The sequence below is a fragment of the Trichoplusia ni genome, chromosome 10, assembly GCF_003590095.1.
Source record: "Trichoplusia ni isolate ovarian cell line Hi5 chromosome 10, tn1, whole genome shotgun sequence".
Taxonomy (NCBI): Eukaryota; Metazoa; Arthropoda; class Insecta; order Lepidoptera; family Noctuidae; genus Trichoplusia; species Trichoplusia ni.
This window is the reverse complement of record NC_039487.1, coordinates 8,151,585-8,168,026: the sequence shown is the minus strand read 5'-3', so window position 1 is coordinate 8,168,026 and position 16,442 is coordinate 8,151,585. Positions and strand designations below refer to the sequence as shown.

The window sequence follows — 16,442 nt, the reverse complement described above, 5'->3', positions numbered from 1 at the left end:
GAAAATTCAATCCTATATTTTATGAAAATCTATCTGTCGCATGAAACAACCTTAATATTTAGCCTATTCGCGTATCAGACAAGCTTTTTTGACGCTTACCAAGCGCGTTTGATAGCCGAAGTTTGAAGAAACCATTTTACTTTTAACTTCAGTGTTCCCGCCTCCTGTCCGAGCTGGCGGCTGAGGCCCGGGTGGACCCTGGCTGCCAGTCAGCCGCCATCCTGGACTACTACCGGCACCAGCTGGACCTGTTCTCCAACATGTGCCTCAACAGGCAGTACTTGGCCCTCAACACGCTGTCTCCGCAGCTGCATATACATCTTATACTCAAGTGAGAATTCATCATGTATTAGTAAAACCAAATGGCCATGCGTTAGTCGTCAGCCATCTCGAATAATAGAGGTACGTCTGAAACTGGAATAAAGTCGTATGACAACGATATATGCATTGATAAAACACAATTATTACTACTCATATTTAAGTGCTCGAATAACACATCGGTCACCAATGACTGATGAAATATAACGAATAAATGCATTGAAGCTTCACTTTGAGGCTTCAAATTTGCTTAATACCCTAGATATATGAAAAAAATTAAAAAAAATCATTGCTTTATTATGATCTTTGAGTATTGCTGGGCTTTCCTCATACGCCGAAGGCTTTTCATTAACCGTTTTATACCATCTTCATATTACCAAAATATTACCTACAATTAACAAATAGTGTAAATTTTGGTTGAAAAATAATTTAATGAATGAATAAGTATGTTGTTAGATTACTATAAGTTGTCTCCACACGCCAGATGCATGTCGAACGCGTCGCTGTCGTACGAGGTCCGCGCGTCGTTCTGCCGCCTGATGCTGCACGTGCACGCGGACCGCGACCCGCAGGAGCCCGTCACGCCCGTCAAGTACGCGCGCCTCTGGACCGAGGTCTGCGACAGGATACACATACACGAGTCAGTATACCTACTTATATTATAAATGCGAAAGTAACTCTTATCTGTCTGTCTGTTACGCGTTCACGTTTTAATGAAATTTGGTACAGAGGTAGAGTTGACCTTGAAAAAGAACATAGGATGGTTTTTATCCCGGACTTTTGAAGGGTTCTCTTGGAAACACGATATATCCGACCTCGACGCGGGCGAAGCCGCGGGCAAAAAGCAAGTTCTACTATAATATCTTCTAATATATAAAATTCCCGTGTCACGATGTTAGTTACCGTACTCCTCCGAAACGGCTTAACCGATTTTTTTCCAAATTTTATATGCATATTCAGTAGGTCTGAGAATAGGCTAACATCTATTTTTCATTACCCTAAGTGATAAGGGTTGCTCACACTAAAATTTATATTTTCGGCGAAATTTTTTTTTTTTTTTCATTTGACATTCACTAACTTTTTGTCAACACTAGAATTTATTTAGAAACTAGAAAGGCAAAACAACGTTTGACGGGTCAGCTAGTACGTATATATAAGTGTATATATAGATTGTAGATGGGTATAGAAAGTTAAGCTGGACTCAAAAAGAGGCCTTTGCCCGTGAGTTTGAAGTGAAGTCCTCAAAAAAGTCCTACTTAGTAGCCTAACGTAATAAATGATGAATGTGATTTTAAAAGGAAATTTCGACTAAAAATCATTTGACGTGTTAAAGCGATATGACTTATCCAGATGGATTCTAAAAACATATTGGATACGACCATCGATTATGACCTTTTCTGAAATAAATTACAAAGATAAACTACTATATATACTAGTATAGGAATATACTATACTAGTATAGGAAGCTTGTGGCGCCACTTCAATTTGATCAATTTACTTTGATAGTAACTATCGTGAGAATTATTCGTGAGTAAGAACTCCGGTTGGGTCCGAAACTAGTCGGGCTACCCCGATAAATATACCCGATCAATTTACATTAAACTACATGACTTACTTGCAAAAAATAATTGTCATCATCCCTATTCCCCGCGTAGGACATAGGACATACACCCGCAATAATATTAATTTAATACGTGGCTCCTTTATCTTATACCTAATCACTATCTTATATTTTTAATCATACAACGAATATAACACAAAAATCTCTTTTCCCAGTTATCAATGTGTGAAAGGCGGTCCAGACGCGACTAGAGAGAAGGTTAAGGAGCAGTTCGCATCCACAATCCGCTTCGTGGAGAACTACCTGTGCAACGTGGTCACCAAGACCTGGTACTTCAGCGACCACGACCAGAACAAGCTGACCTTCGAGGTCGTCAAGCTGGCTAGAGAGCTTATTTACTTTGGGTTTTATAGGTAAGTTGTTTTTAGATATAAGTAGGTAGTAGCAATGGACCGGCAGGTTAAAGTGTGGTTGAAGTTCGAGACCATTTTGAGTGTGTTGTTGATATCCTTGTACTAAGATGATATTTTTAATATAACCGGAATGTATTTCATAGTGTTGTGCAAATGCAACTAAAATAAGAAATCGGTTACCGGTGACCGACAAGCTTAACTTCGGTCACAGGTGACCGATGAACAGTAAAATATATTCTTTTAAGATGAATCGGAAGGTTTCTTGTTTCTTTATACTAATAAAGTTATGTGAAATTAATATTCTTTCTTTAACACACCCAGCTTTAGCGATCTCCTCCGCCTTACTAAGACACTGCTCAGCATCCTGGATTGCGTCACAGCTATGGACCTGCTCAACGAGACCAACGCCCTGTCCGGAGAGGTTGAATGTGAGTTCACTGTAAAGATTTTAGTTATAAACTTAGCGAAATAACTGTTAAAACGACTGCGATCGGAATAATGAGTCGGTATAAGCAATAGTTTTTTAAACAAAAATGTATGTTACAAGCAGCACAGGAAAAGGAAATTAAACAACGTGAGTTTTTATTATATAGTGTTAAGAATGTTAAGAAAGATCTTCAAAACCTACAGGTATATCTACTACTAGCTGTTGCCCGCGACTTCGTCCCCGTGGGTAGAAGAGATAAGTTATGATTTACATATACCTGCCCTGTTTTTTTTTCACATTTTTCATTGTATCTTCGCTCCTATTAGTCGCAGCGTGATGGTTTATAGCCTAAAGCCTTCCTCGTCGAATGGTCTATTCAACACAAAAAGATTTTTTCAATTTGGACCAGTAGTTCCTGAGATTAGCTCGTTCAAACAAACAAACAAACTCTTCAGCTTTATATATTAGTATAGATAATTAATTTATTTCCATTTGCGTGTAGCGGAAGGCGGTGTATTGCGGAGTATTGGTGACATGGGCGCCGTCATGACATCTATTACACTAGGATCCGTCGCGAGAAATGTGAGTTTTAAGAAGTTCATAACTCTTGACTATGTACTTGAAGAAACGCATATTTATTGGGACTGGCAAACTAGTATAATACTGTTTGATTCCTCGCTTGCCGCCGTGTTAGCTCATGATTAAGAACTCCGGTTGTGTCCGAAACTAGTCGGGCAATCTCAAATATGTCACAGCCTTTGTGTATGTACATTATGAGAGTTACTTGAATATATAACAATAGTTTTGCGTATGTACTCGTCATGTAACTATACATATTTTCCTCTGGAACCATAAACGAAACTAATATTATTATATTCAAATATCCAAGAAGTGCAAGGAAAGTGGGACTTTGGCCGAATTATGGCCTTTTTTATCATCAGTTCAATATAATTATCCATAATATCCCGTGTACATTATGTACCGGATATTATGATCTACTTGAGTCCCCCCCAGGCGGGCGGCGGGTCGGCGGGCGGCGCGGGCGCGGCGGGCGGCGGCCTGCAGCGGAGCGCGTCGGCGCTGCTGCTGGCGCGGGAGCATCCGCTCGTCATGGACACCAAGCTCAAGATCATCGAGATCCTGCAGGTCGGGACTTTGCGGGGGGCTTTATTTATTTATTATTTGGAGAACCAACAGCATTGACATACGTAATTATAAAACAACTTATGAAACATCCAGCCAATTATAGGTCCCCACTTTAAAACTACTGTATAAATTGTAAATATAATACCGGAGAATCTTCCTGGACACCCGCTCCCCGGTAAGAGAACGGGTAGTGTCAGACTCTTACTGGCTAAACCTTACTACTGGGTGACGTCAGCCGCTTTTAATAGCCGCGGCAGCTGCAGATGGGGCCTAGCGAGAGTTGTGCCGTCAAAGTTACCCTACAAAAAAAAGGAAGAGACAATATAAGACATCACTTACGAAATTCGAACTCTTGGTCAGTGACCTCGGTGGCTTTGTTGGTAAAATCATGGAACGATTTTGGGGAGGCTTTTGCCCAGATGTGGGACACAGTGGGCTAGATAAAAAAAATGTATTTTCCCGCGTGATGCACCCCAACGATTGTGACATTCTAACTAACTATAAGAACAGAACTTACAACTGCTCAGCTCAAAGATCAGATTTTTTTTTCCTAGCCTACTGTGTCCCACATCTGAGCAAAGGCTTCCCCCAAACCCTTCCTCGACTCTCTATTCTGGGCCGCATGGAACCAGCCTGCGTGGTAAGCGTTAAGGTCGTCTCGCCACCGATTCAAAGGTCGCCCACGACGACGCCGTCCATCCGTTGGCTCCGATAGTGTGGTGACTTTGGCCCAACGATCGCTGTCCATGCGGCTTACGTGACCCGCCCAATCCCATTTTCTTCAAAATAAATATTTTCCCCAGTTCATCCTGGACGTGCGACTGGACTACCGCATCAGCTGTCTGCTGTCCATCTTCAAGAAGGAGTTCGAGCAGGCGGGCGAGCGCTCGGCGGACACCATCGGCCGCGCTGACGTGGAGGCCATAGGGCTGCAGGCTGAGGGGATCTTCAGCTGTCGGTAAGTACACTTAGTAACAAGAATATACGTTAAACAGCGTTTTATGTTTACTTTAAGCAGGATCTGTTGAGGAAGGAATATGTGCCGCTCAGGTTAAAAGAATGTTTTTTTCTTTAGCGGAGTTAACAGTACAAGTAATTCTTGTATTATGTGTTTAAACAAACAAGGAAAAGATTCTGTGTATAAAAAAAAAACAGAAACGCTTTTGAAGACAGCAACAGTCTCATCTCGATCCGTCTCTTCGTCAGATGACGATTGCTTGCAGCTTGAGTGCATATACTACTGATACAAACGAAACTGCCCTGTGACGTGGTAACATCGCAATAGAAACGCTTTTCACGATAAACAACTGATGAAGCTGCAAGCAATCGTTATTTGACGCTTTGTCTGCGGTTTACGTAGACAATAGGCCTTAAAGAAAGGTACACTTTGTTAAAATACAAGGAAATGTTTATTGAAAATAAAATCGTTAGTATATGTTTGTATGTACGTATGTGCTCATGAAACTTAGAAAATGTTAATAAAAAATCAAATTAATTTGGTTTCTACTGTGGGATAAGACTTTCTCTTCTTCTATAAATTCGTTTAGACTGTCATTAACATACACTTTTTATTGTAGTTCTACTATTAGCTTCCTCACCTCAAGAGTATTTATATAATTTCACATTGTATTGTAGTGTCTGTAGATTCACTCTTGTAGTCATCTCTATTATAAAGTATTATATGTTATGTATTTTATCAATATATTTCAAATTGAAAAAATATATCTTTTCATTTAGTTTCTCTTCCACGATGTATTCTGATTCTAATTGTACATTTTTTTATAAAAATGTTATTATACTGAATGTAACTTTATAATTGCACGATTACTAATATGACCAATAAATTAGATTTTTACTTGAAAAAAAAATTAAAGAATATAAATACTTCAAATTTTTATAAAAAACTGGGAGCATTAATAGGGATGACGACTGGATGTGGAAAGTAAAATATTTTACACACGAACCTATTTTTGCCTTAATTAAAAAAAAAACAAAACCATATCAGGGCTTGTGACGTAACGACTAAGCAAAATGTTTACAAAGAAGTGACGTCATGCTTTAGTTCCATTCACTGTTATAAATTAGGAATAATAATAAAAATTCGTCATCCCTATTATTTTCAAGTTATCAGATAAAACGGTTTTCAGGGCGTTCATAGTTTACTGTTAATTGTGGACTGGTAATATTTTAACTATCAGTGACTAACGCATGCTACTGGTGAGGGGTCAATTCAATTTGGTCGTTACATACTAAGATTACTTTAACTAACGTCAGGACTTGCTTAAAAAGACCTGATAATGTCTGCCGTTCGTGTTATGTGATCATGTTTCGTAGTGCTTAGGGATTGGTGATACAACTGGGTGACATAATAATGGAAGTTTTTCCAAAACTATTCGACATATTGTAGTATTAAATAAATATATTGAAAATATACTTTCGTGAAGATGAGTCGTACTTTAATCTAACAACAGTTTAATCACGAGTTGGTATCGAGATCGCCAAACTAGTTTCGGACCTTACCGGAGTCGCGAGTTGAACACTTCGTCGATTGGGTTTGAAACTAGATGGGCGATCCCAATAAGTGCGCGAGAGTCAACCATTGCATCATTTCATAAATATCGTATTACAACATAAATAATTCCCAGTTATGTTAAAGGTAATAAAAAATTCAAAAATATTTATTTATGTGCAGAAAAGAACTAATAATTGGGTTGGTTGTTTTCTCCGCAAAATGTGACAAAAATGTTTAATGATAAGACCTCATCATGGATTCATTTTTTTTAATCGGTAGAAATTATAAATCATCAGATCGGAGTACTTCTCTTGCCTTGCCAAAACGAACTAACTCGCCGCCTCTACCAACCAATGTATAATGATCTCTAAACCTTAAATTAATATTCTATATCAGGGACCATGTAATCGTACTAATTTAAAATGTTTTTCAGAGCGATTCAAACTGTGCCTGACAGCTGTCTGCCAAAAAATGTAGATTTGTTAGTAAGATATGGTATATGCATGTAGTGAATAACATCGCATGTGTGGGGATGTGACTAATGCTTGAAACCCATCGCTTCTGATATGTTCTCGTTCTTTGAACATGAATCTTGTTCTTTCGTGTCTTAAAGTACAAATTACATTGTATCTTATAATGGTTCAAGAGCAGTTTTTTCTCCTTTAAGTATGGCTCGTATGGTGGTTTCCGCACGATATTTTCCTTCATCGTTTTTAGCAAGTGATCCTTGATCAGTGAATACGCACATGAAATAACAAATACATGGTGTGTGAAGAGATTCCAACGTAAAACCTTTAACTTTTTAGTATACCACTTCTAGAACGGTTAATATCCGAGTTATAGACCATATCTTAGACTCCAAAGTACGCTATGAATTTCATAAATTTAAGGACCCTCTAAGCCTACGAAAGGAGATAACCACGCTGTAAAACAACAACAATACATCAACTGCTTTTGAACTGTCTTCTATATATTTGCAAAGAAACCGTAAATAATAACTTATCTTATTTTTATCCTTAAATGTTCAAAGGGCCTGAACTACTACTAGAAGACAACCTTGCATGTCATGCTGAACTTGTACCTGCGGAATGATACTAACATAACCCTTCATTTATAAAAGTTAGTCTGCAAATAGATCTTACTAGCCGTTGCGCGTGACTTCGTCCGTGTAGTTATTATGAAGATATAATTTAAGATTGGTATAGATTGTAATATACTTTAGTAAAATTTACGTTAAAACTAAGTAGATAGTTCTTTTAAAAACGTGACTTCTTGAATGTTACTAAGCTAGTTAGGTCAGATAAAGATTAAAAAGCTTAGCCCAGACTTAGTAACTGTCTAAAAAAGAGGCCTATTTTATAGAAACATAGAAATTCAAAATCCTCAAAGCCATCTGTGTTTTTAATAAAAATGTTTTCAGTATCAAAGTAGTAGGTCTGAATATATGGTGTACAATACATGCATGTATAGGATTTCCTCGCTATTAACAAAACGCTTACAACGGAATTTCATTTCCTGGTGACCGCTTGTATTTGGGAATGGATTTGACTTTATATTTGGTGGCGTTTGGATTGTGACCTTGACTGCGTGCCCTTGACCTTTCAATAATTCTTCAAAAGCACTCGAATACCCTACACTAAACTATAAAACAAATTGAACCTCTGAACTAAAAAGTCCTTTTTTTCTGAACTTCTTCATATTTTCTATTAATAATGTTTTCCCTTTTTGAAGCCCCAAATAATATGACTTCTTAAATATTTAAACTTTCTTTTTAACCCGAAGTTGGAAACAAAAGAAAACTCGACATATTACGGAGTTTGAATTGAGGTTTGCGACAGCTTTTACGATTATCGCAAGACAGTTGAATTTAGACTACGCTGAATATAATATAATAGTAGACCAATATTGCTTGATAGACTCCATGGACGTGGTGAATTATAAATATTGTAATTAACTAACTTATAAATATTTCGTCTCGCTTCGGTAATAGCTGTAGAGGCGATGAAAAACACCATATGCTTCAAATCCGCCTATTCCTTCAGCAATCACAGAATCTCTACTTTGAGAGTTACCAAACAATTATCTAAATAATATAGCAAAGTATACCACACATAACATAGTTTAACCGAAACCTACATAATATAATAATAATTAAAACAGCAAGCGTAAACAATTTAACATATCCATGGAAAACTATCAAGCAATACCAATACTATTAACAACGTAGTCCAAACTCACAAATTACCTCAAAATGTAGAGCTATGTTAACCGTGGGACGTTATCCAGGGACGGGCTGGACCTGGACGAGTGCGGGGGCCGCATGGTCCTGCGCGTACTGCTGCAGCTGTGCTCGCAGGGCGCGTCGGCCGCGCTCGTGTCCGGGGCCCTCGCGCTGCTGTTCCGACACTTCAGCCAGCGGCAGGAGGTGCTGGCGGCCTTCAAACAGGTCGGTCGGTTGCTTATCAGTTAGTAGGCTGATGTGATGTCTGGATTAAAAGTTAAGTTTCGCTGATGAGTCGTTCTGTGTTATCTAAAACGTGTCTTTTTGATAAGGTATTTTTTTTTGTAATAAAAATGTGGGTTTTACATCTTGACATCCTCACGTATATGCATAGGTGCTTCTGATTGGTTTAACAAACTTGCCCGTTTGAAATTCGTTAGTGAGATTTTATATTTTTGTTCTGTGGTTCATTTTGTACTGTATTTTACTATTTTGTGTATGTTTGGTTAATCAAACTTTAAATGAGCTCTTTTTATTTTGGGCGTTATTGGTATAATAAACTCAAGAGTTACTTTGCAAAACATAAAATCTTTTGTTGAAATAAAATAATTTTCGAATTACTGATGTTCCTCACTAATATATCCTTCATCCATTTACACTAGGTCCAACTGCTAGTGTCCGACGCTGATGTGGAGTCCTACAAGCAGATCAAGGCGGACCTGGACCTCCTCCGGCAGAGCGTGGAGAAGTCCGAGCTGTGGGTCTTCAACAAGGGACGAGCTGTTCTTATTGATGAACATATCAGTGAGTTTTCTTTATGTATTAAAGTATTTTAAAATATTAGTCTGTGTACTCTATTATGAAAAGTTCTTTGACTGTGTTTGGTCCGTCAGACAGATTTCCAAGAAATAGAATTTAGTCAATTAATATTTTTATAGGTTTAACAGGGACAGTGGGACCGGGCGGCTCCGTTCTAGAAAGAAATGCGTCGCTCGACAATGTTCTAGATACTTCTAGAACGGCCAAACACGACCACAACGAATACAAGAAGATCAAAGAAGTAAGTTATTACACCAATATTATATCAGTATTTCGGGTTATACAACAAAAAAAACTAGTGTTTTCAGGTACTAAATTAAGTGTCACAAATCATCAAAATTTGATCTTTGAACTAAACACTATATATTTTTGTTTGAAATTCCTTAAGCAATTTCTGTAAAGATTTAACTATAGAATTATGTTTGAATGTGATGTCTCCATAATACGAGTAACTATAAGATATTTCTACTGTTTGCATTTTTCTTCATTTCTTCTTGCCATTAGAACTAATCATACTTAATTTATTTGTGTACTTTTTGTACAGATCCTGGGTCGCATGATCCGCTACTGCACGCACGGCAACAGCGGCTCGGGCGACAGCGGGCGTCCGCGACGACACGAGCAGCGCCTGCTCAGGAACATCGGAGTGCATAACATAGTGCTGGACTTGCTACAGGTATGTACACAGCGGTAACAGTCATAAAAAGGAGTTTGTGTAAAGAAAGGTGTTAATTGTATTGTTGTAGTTACTCGAGAAATCGATACTCCTTCAGCCAAGAGCGATTAGTCGTGTGAAAATTGTTTTTTAAACCGGTCATGTTGGTTTCAGCATATTGTGTTATAACCAGGCAACCGGGCACATTGGCCACAGACAACCTGTTACAAATTTTTAGGCGTTGTGTCTATATAAAAAAAAATAGATTTAAAAAATGTCACTCCTATATTTTTTTATCAATATCGGTCCAGTCATTTTTATAGTTGTAAATTGCATTGTCATCGGATTTGAAACTACCCTGAAACATTCAGCCTGCAAGCTTATCGGGAAGTACCTTAAAATTGGGTTACAAAAATCCAACCGGAAAGACAAACAAACCTACAAACAAGAAAGTGATGGTATAAATACAAAACGTGGGGAAATAGGCAAATTTGAATACCTTAGTAATATGGTTGATCTTACCCCAGGTGCCTCACGATGAAGACGACATGGCTATGGACGAGCTGCTTGCGCTTGCGCACGAGTTCCTCCAGCACTTCTGCCACGGCAACCAGCAGAACCAGGCCATCCTGCACAAACACCTGGATCTGTTCCTTAACGCTGGAGTAAGTTATAATGAATGGATGAAAATTTTACTGTGGTTTCTCTAGTGGAAGTTAGGAAGGAACACTGTATGTCTTGCGGGGGTAATTTTCAATAATGAACTAGGCCTTTATTTCTTTTCGGCTTTTGAATTTCCGAAAACGGAAAAGAAAACAGTATTCATTTACAGCTTCAGAACATCGATATCTCAATATTTTTGTTAATTTTTAACTTCATATCTCTCGACAACCAAGTGATTTTAAAAGTATATTTTTTTGTTAGTTATATCATTTTCATGCCCCATGGAGTCATATGTGAACATTTATATTGTTTAACTATTGTGTCTATTGGCGGAAAATCGAAGTGATTAAGATATGAAACCCAAGGTATCCTCTAGGTATAAAACTAAAATATCTTTTGTCAGATACGCGAAGCCCAAACAGTGTGCGCGATCTTCAAGGACAACGCTGCACTGTGCAGTCACGAGGGCAACGAGAAGGTGGTCGCGCACTTCGTGCACTGCATCGAGTCGCGCGGCCGCCGGCCCGAGTACCTGCACTTCCTGCAGACCATCGTGCACGCCGACACGCAGTACATCCGCCGCAGCCAGGACCTGGTCATGCAGGAGGTACGGTCCTAAAGACTGTTGATACAGGGTGTCTATGTTAAATAATACTTTTATTTATTTATTTATCAAATAACATACACAACATAGCAGTTTACGCAAAATCGTTGGGTAATCAGATAATACAATTACAGCAGAAACTTAAACACGAAAAGGGGACAAACGTCTACAAATTATAAATTTACACATAAACATAAACAAGAATTAAATAACAATAAACAATCACCTTTCGTTCCTCAACTCACAGAATGTCAGATTTACAATTTCAAAAAAACACTTTGACCCTTGACTGTGATACTTTGTAGCACTTTTTGAATAAATGAAGGCTGTTGGTACAGGATGTTTTGTAAAAGAATACTTTGACATTCTAAAAGTATTACATTTTGATTTGACTGTAGGAATGTTTTTGGGTTTTGTTGTGTGGAAAAAACGGTACTGATTGTTATGAGCTAAGACCCATCTATGTTAAGGCTTACTGGATTGACTAGATATAGCCTTTTTTGTAAAGGTGGGGGGAATCCTCACACCCTCGGGGGACTAAATGGGTAGTGTCAGACTTCGACTGACTAAACCTGAACCACCGTGCTACGTCATCCGCGTTTTTGTGTCGGTGCAATCCTTCATACACGACTACATATAGGCCTAAACATTAAGGATTGTTGTCGCAGTTAATCACGTATTTTTCTGGATCATCCGATTAGGTTTCATCTCAATGAAAGTCCTAATCCGCAGTGATTTGGGTTAAACTTTCCGCGATTACAAACTATAGAAATCGGAGATTGTTTTTTTTGTGTACTACAAAAAAAGACCCTATTATTAGCATAACAATCCTATTACTTCATAACAGATGGTGAACGCCGGCGAGGACGTCCTGGTGTTCTACAACGACAAAGTGTCGTTCAACTATTTCATACAGATGATGAGACAGTTCAGACAGACGAGCGACATGCCCGAAGCACTCAGGTTAGTTTTACAATGCCACTTGAGAAATCGACCATACGGGTTAATCTACAGCGTGATGCTACAATAGAAACATCATAATTGTCGCGCCACGCTGTATAGTGCCTTAAAAATGCATATTGACTTTCCAATCCTGCTTTTAAGTAGATTCGGCTGTACAAGCGACTTATCATAACATAATCTTATGTTATCTATTTAATATCTATTTGAGATTTATGACTTAAATGGAATGAAAAATCTGATGAGTTGTCCCTTAAAAGACCCGGCTTCGGTGGCGGATAGCCAAAATTGGCGGTTGGCATTTAGCTAAGTATAAGTGATATAACAAAATGTCGATCGACACAATAAGGGAAGAAGACTTGGATATAGGATAAATATAAAGTTGTTCTTAATTAAAAAATTAATAATCGAAAATATTATTATAATATGTATGTTGAACCTCTTAATGTCTAGATACCACATCCAGCTAGTAAAACTGCTGACTTGCTGCCACTATGGGCAAGAATGTGTACACGGAGATCAAGTGCCACTCGCTGCTGCCGCTGGATGACATCGTGTCTATGATCACGCACACAGACTGCATACCAGAGGTAAGTACCAAGTGTACTTAGCATATTTATTATATTTAGTGCATACATGTAGTGTGTGTGTGTGTATGTGTGTGTTTGTAGGTGGATCAATGGAATAGAACTAATCCTCGTGGTCTTTCTGAGAAAATTAAAATTAGCCGATTAAATATAGCAAGCTTTTAAGATCATAGCACAACATTTCATTATGAACATCAGTGTCTCTATAAACACATAGAATATAACGGGCTGTCCAGTCACATGCAATACATTTATAATTGTAATTCTTTGAGTATTACGTTTTTTCCATTTTCGTTTACTTCTAACACAGATATGTTTACTTAAAATTAAGTCTCTGTGTAAGAGTAAATGAAAAGTTTCAAATTTTAAATAATAACCCATATTTATTTTGTTATAACTATTTATATATACAACTTTAAACATTCACTTTATTATAGGTGAAAGAAGCATACGTAGGCTTCCTGAACCACTGCTACATAGACACGGAGGTTGAGATGAAGGAGATCTACTCCAGCAACTACATGTGGGACCTGTTCGAGAGGTCCTTCCTGCACGACATGCAAGCCATTATGCATGGGGACTCGCCGAACCAGCCTGCACCAGGTAACAACAGTTTTAAATCAGACATTATTCTATGGCAGTGAAAAAGACTAACCAGATTTGTCGCTACCTTTCCTGCGACCATATTTAGTCGCTTTTTTGAAACGCGAGGAATTTAAAATGGGGTCACGTGATCAGATTTGTCGCTGCTAACGAGCGACGAGCGACTTATGAAGCTACGCCTTTAGTGACACAGTCCCTCAAACGAAAAAAAAAACAACTATTTTGATGATTCGTTATCAACTATAGCTCTTCCTCCCAGAACATTACACCTACATTACTGGCCTCCCTAAGATTTTTCCAGTTTGAATGTTCTTATGATGTAATTTGTCGTACTGGCAGGTCCGTCGAGCGAGTCCCCGTCGCGCAAGCTGCCGCTGGGCACGCAGAAGGCGTGGGTGAACTACGTGACGGACGTGCTCATGCACACCATCTGCACCTTCTTCAACTCGCCCTTCAGTGACCAGAGCACCACGGTTCAGGTACTATAACACACACTGTAGCAATAAAACCTTTGACTTTGACACATTTTTATGGATTATGAAATGACCAGGGACACTGAACAATAAGTTCAGTGTTTTCACACCCCGGTCCCGGTGGCCCAAACAAACAAATCGTCATAATTCTTTGTCGCCCTTCATTCTAAAAAAAAAGATTCCTGGAAACTACTCTTGGCGCTATAACCGCACTAAAAATAGTTTTAAAGAAGTCTGACTTTATAAATCGAAATACTAATATTTAATTATTCATTGTGACGCTGCCTGGAACTTTCACTTCTCGTAAGTATTACCTACTCAAACAAAAAAAAGCAAATACAAATATTCCATTTCATATATTCAATTTCTATCTAAGAAAATACTTGTATAGGGACATCGAAAATCTTTGGGTTATATTTTATACAAACACAAAAAAGACTTGATTTTATCTTTACTGTTGCTAAGTATTTTTCGGCTCTAAGCCGCATCTTATGTTTAAATTCAATCAAGATATTATTAGAACGTTTTAAAATGACCTAAACAAATGGAGTAATTCCTTATTAATGTAACAGACTCGTCAGTCGATATTCGTGAAGCTCCTTCAGACGACGTTCAGCATCTACCAATGTCCGTGGCTGACGCCGCCGCAGAAACTCAACGTCGAGAAGTGTATCAGGACGCTTAGCGAAGTCGGTGAGTAAAAGATGCTTAAACTGTACATATTGTATGTGAGGTATAATGTCTCTGGAAGAGAGAAGTTCATGGCAGAATTCAATGGAGGCACCTAGAGGAGTCCTTAGCAAAAGATTATTAAAAAAAAACGACTCCTGCACTAAGGAATTTAATCCTTGTATCGCTTGTATCTTGGTGGATCACGCAAATGCTTGTCCTACGCGGGGATCGAACCCGCGACACGTCGCACCCAGTGAGTTTGGCGTGATGACCTCAACCACTCGGCTATCCAAACGTAGCAGCAGCAGTCAAATGTATTATTATTAGTCCCAGTTCTTTCCTGAAACTGCTGGGCAAAGGCCTCCCCACTCTTCTTCCACTTGTCTCTCTCATGAGCCGCGAGTGACCATTCGTTAAGAACGAATCCAGATCATACCGCGATCTCCGTCTGGGACTGCCTCGCTGACGTCGGTTTTGTGTCACGGACCATTCGGTGGTAAATTTTGCGCATTGATTGTTTGGCATACGACAGACGTGACCAGCCTAATTCTGCTTCATGAGTAACGTCTAGAAGTTTGGTTGTAGCACGGATCTTGGTGTTTCTGTCCGTATTTTAATTTAAATGAAATACTGTAACGTCTCACTCACAACAGTTTCAACTAAGCAGTGATTCAGAATAACAGGGCATTATTTCTATAGGATTTACAAGACACATAAAGCCATCTTAATTAAGAGACAAAAGTCTTTTTTGATATGTGTCGCCGAAAAAAAGTTCTCTTTACTCGTGGGATGTAAATCCGTTATGATTATTTGCTTTCGTTAATTATGATTTTTCATTGCTTATAGCAAAGTCACGAAGTATCGCAATACCTCTGGAGTTGGAAGCGAAGATCCAGACAGTGTTTGAGAAGGCGGCTGCCCTGTCGCGGCAGACCAGCAAGTGGCTGCTGGCTTCCAAGACCTCCAAACTTGAGAAGATGGCTTCACAGGTAACCTGTTTTAACCCTTAATGTTATTGTATTTGGGGGCAGGTGAGGTGGGAAGGGGGATAATAGAAGGCTTATTTTTTTAAAATGTTCGTTCGTAATAAAAAATAATAACTGTGTTTAATATTTACTACAAGAATTATAGTAAAAGATATATCTGTAACACACGTTCTGTAGAGACAAATCATTCGAGTGAATCGCGAAACACTGCTAGTTTGGGATATGATATCATAATTAGATTCGTTTCAACCAATAAAGCCCGCAATTTCAAATACTTAACGAGACCAACAACCAGATTACGACACAAAGATTTTCTATTCCCCAGGCAAACTTCCAAAACGACAGATCCGTGATGGAGGGCCTGCAGGAGATCGTGGCCCTGCTGGAGGAGCAGCTGCGGCCGCTGCTGCAGGCCGAGCAGTCGCTGCTGGTGGACATCCTGTACAAGCCGCACCTGCTGTTCACCAGCCCGGGAACTGTCGCACTCCGACACCAGTGGCATCTTCATCTCACGGTACAACCGGAATAAATCATTTGGCATGGGCAGTTTTGCTCTTTGAAAATTACATTAAAATGTTTTTTTTTTAAGCTAGATCAAAGAGTCATATAAACCGCACCTACTACTTACTAAGTGCTTTTTTCTGTGATGAAGATACGGCGCAACAATCTTCACAGTATAATACGCTGATACTCTTTACAAAATTGAACTAAGTTACTATGAACCGGCGTACTATAGGCCCAATATGCCCGGCCTATATATATTGCTAGAAATAAAAACTTGTTTTTGATTTTAAAACGACAACAACCTTCTGAAGTAGACCA

General features: G+C 38.8%; 1 pseudogene; it reads left to right on the top strand.

Annotated features, from left to right (window-relative positions):
• Window positions 1-16,180, top strand: part of LOC113498185 — a 64,112-nt pseudogene extending 47,932 nt beyond the window's left edge.
• The last annotated feature ends 262 nt before the right edge of the window (window positions 16,181-16,442 follow it).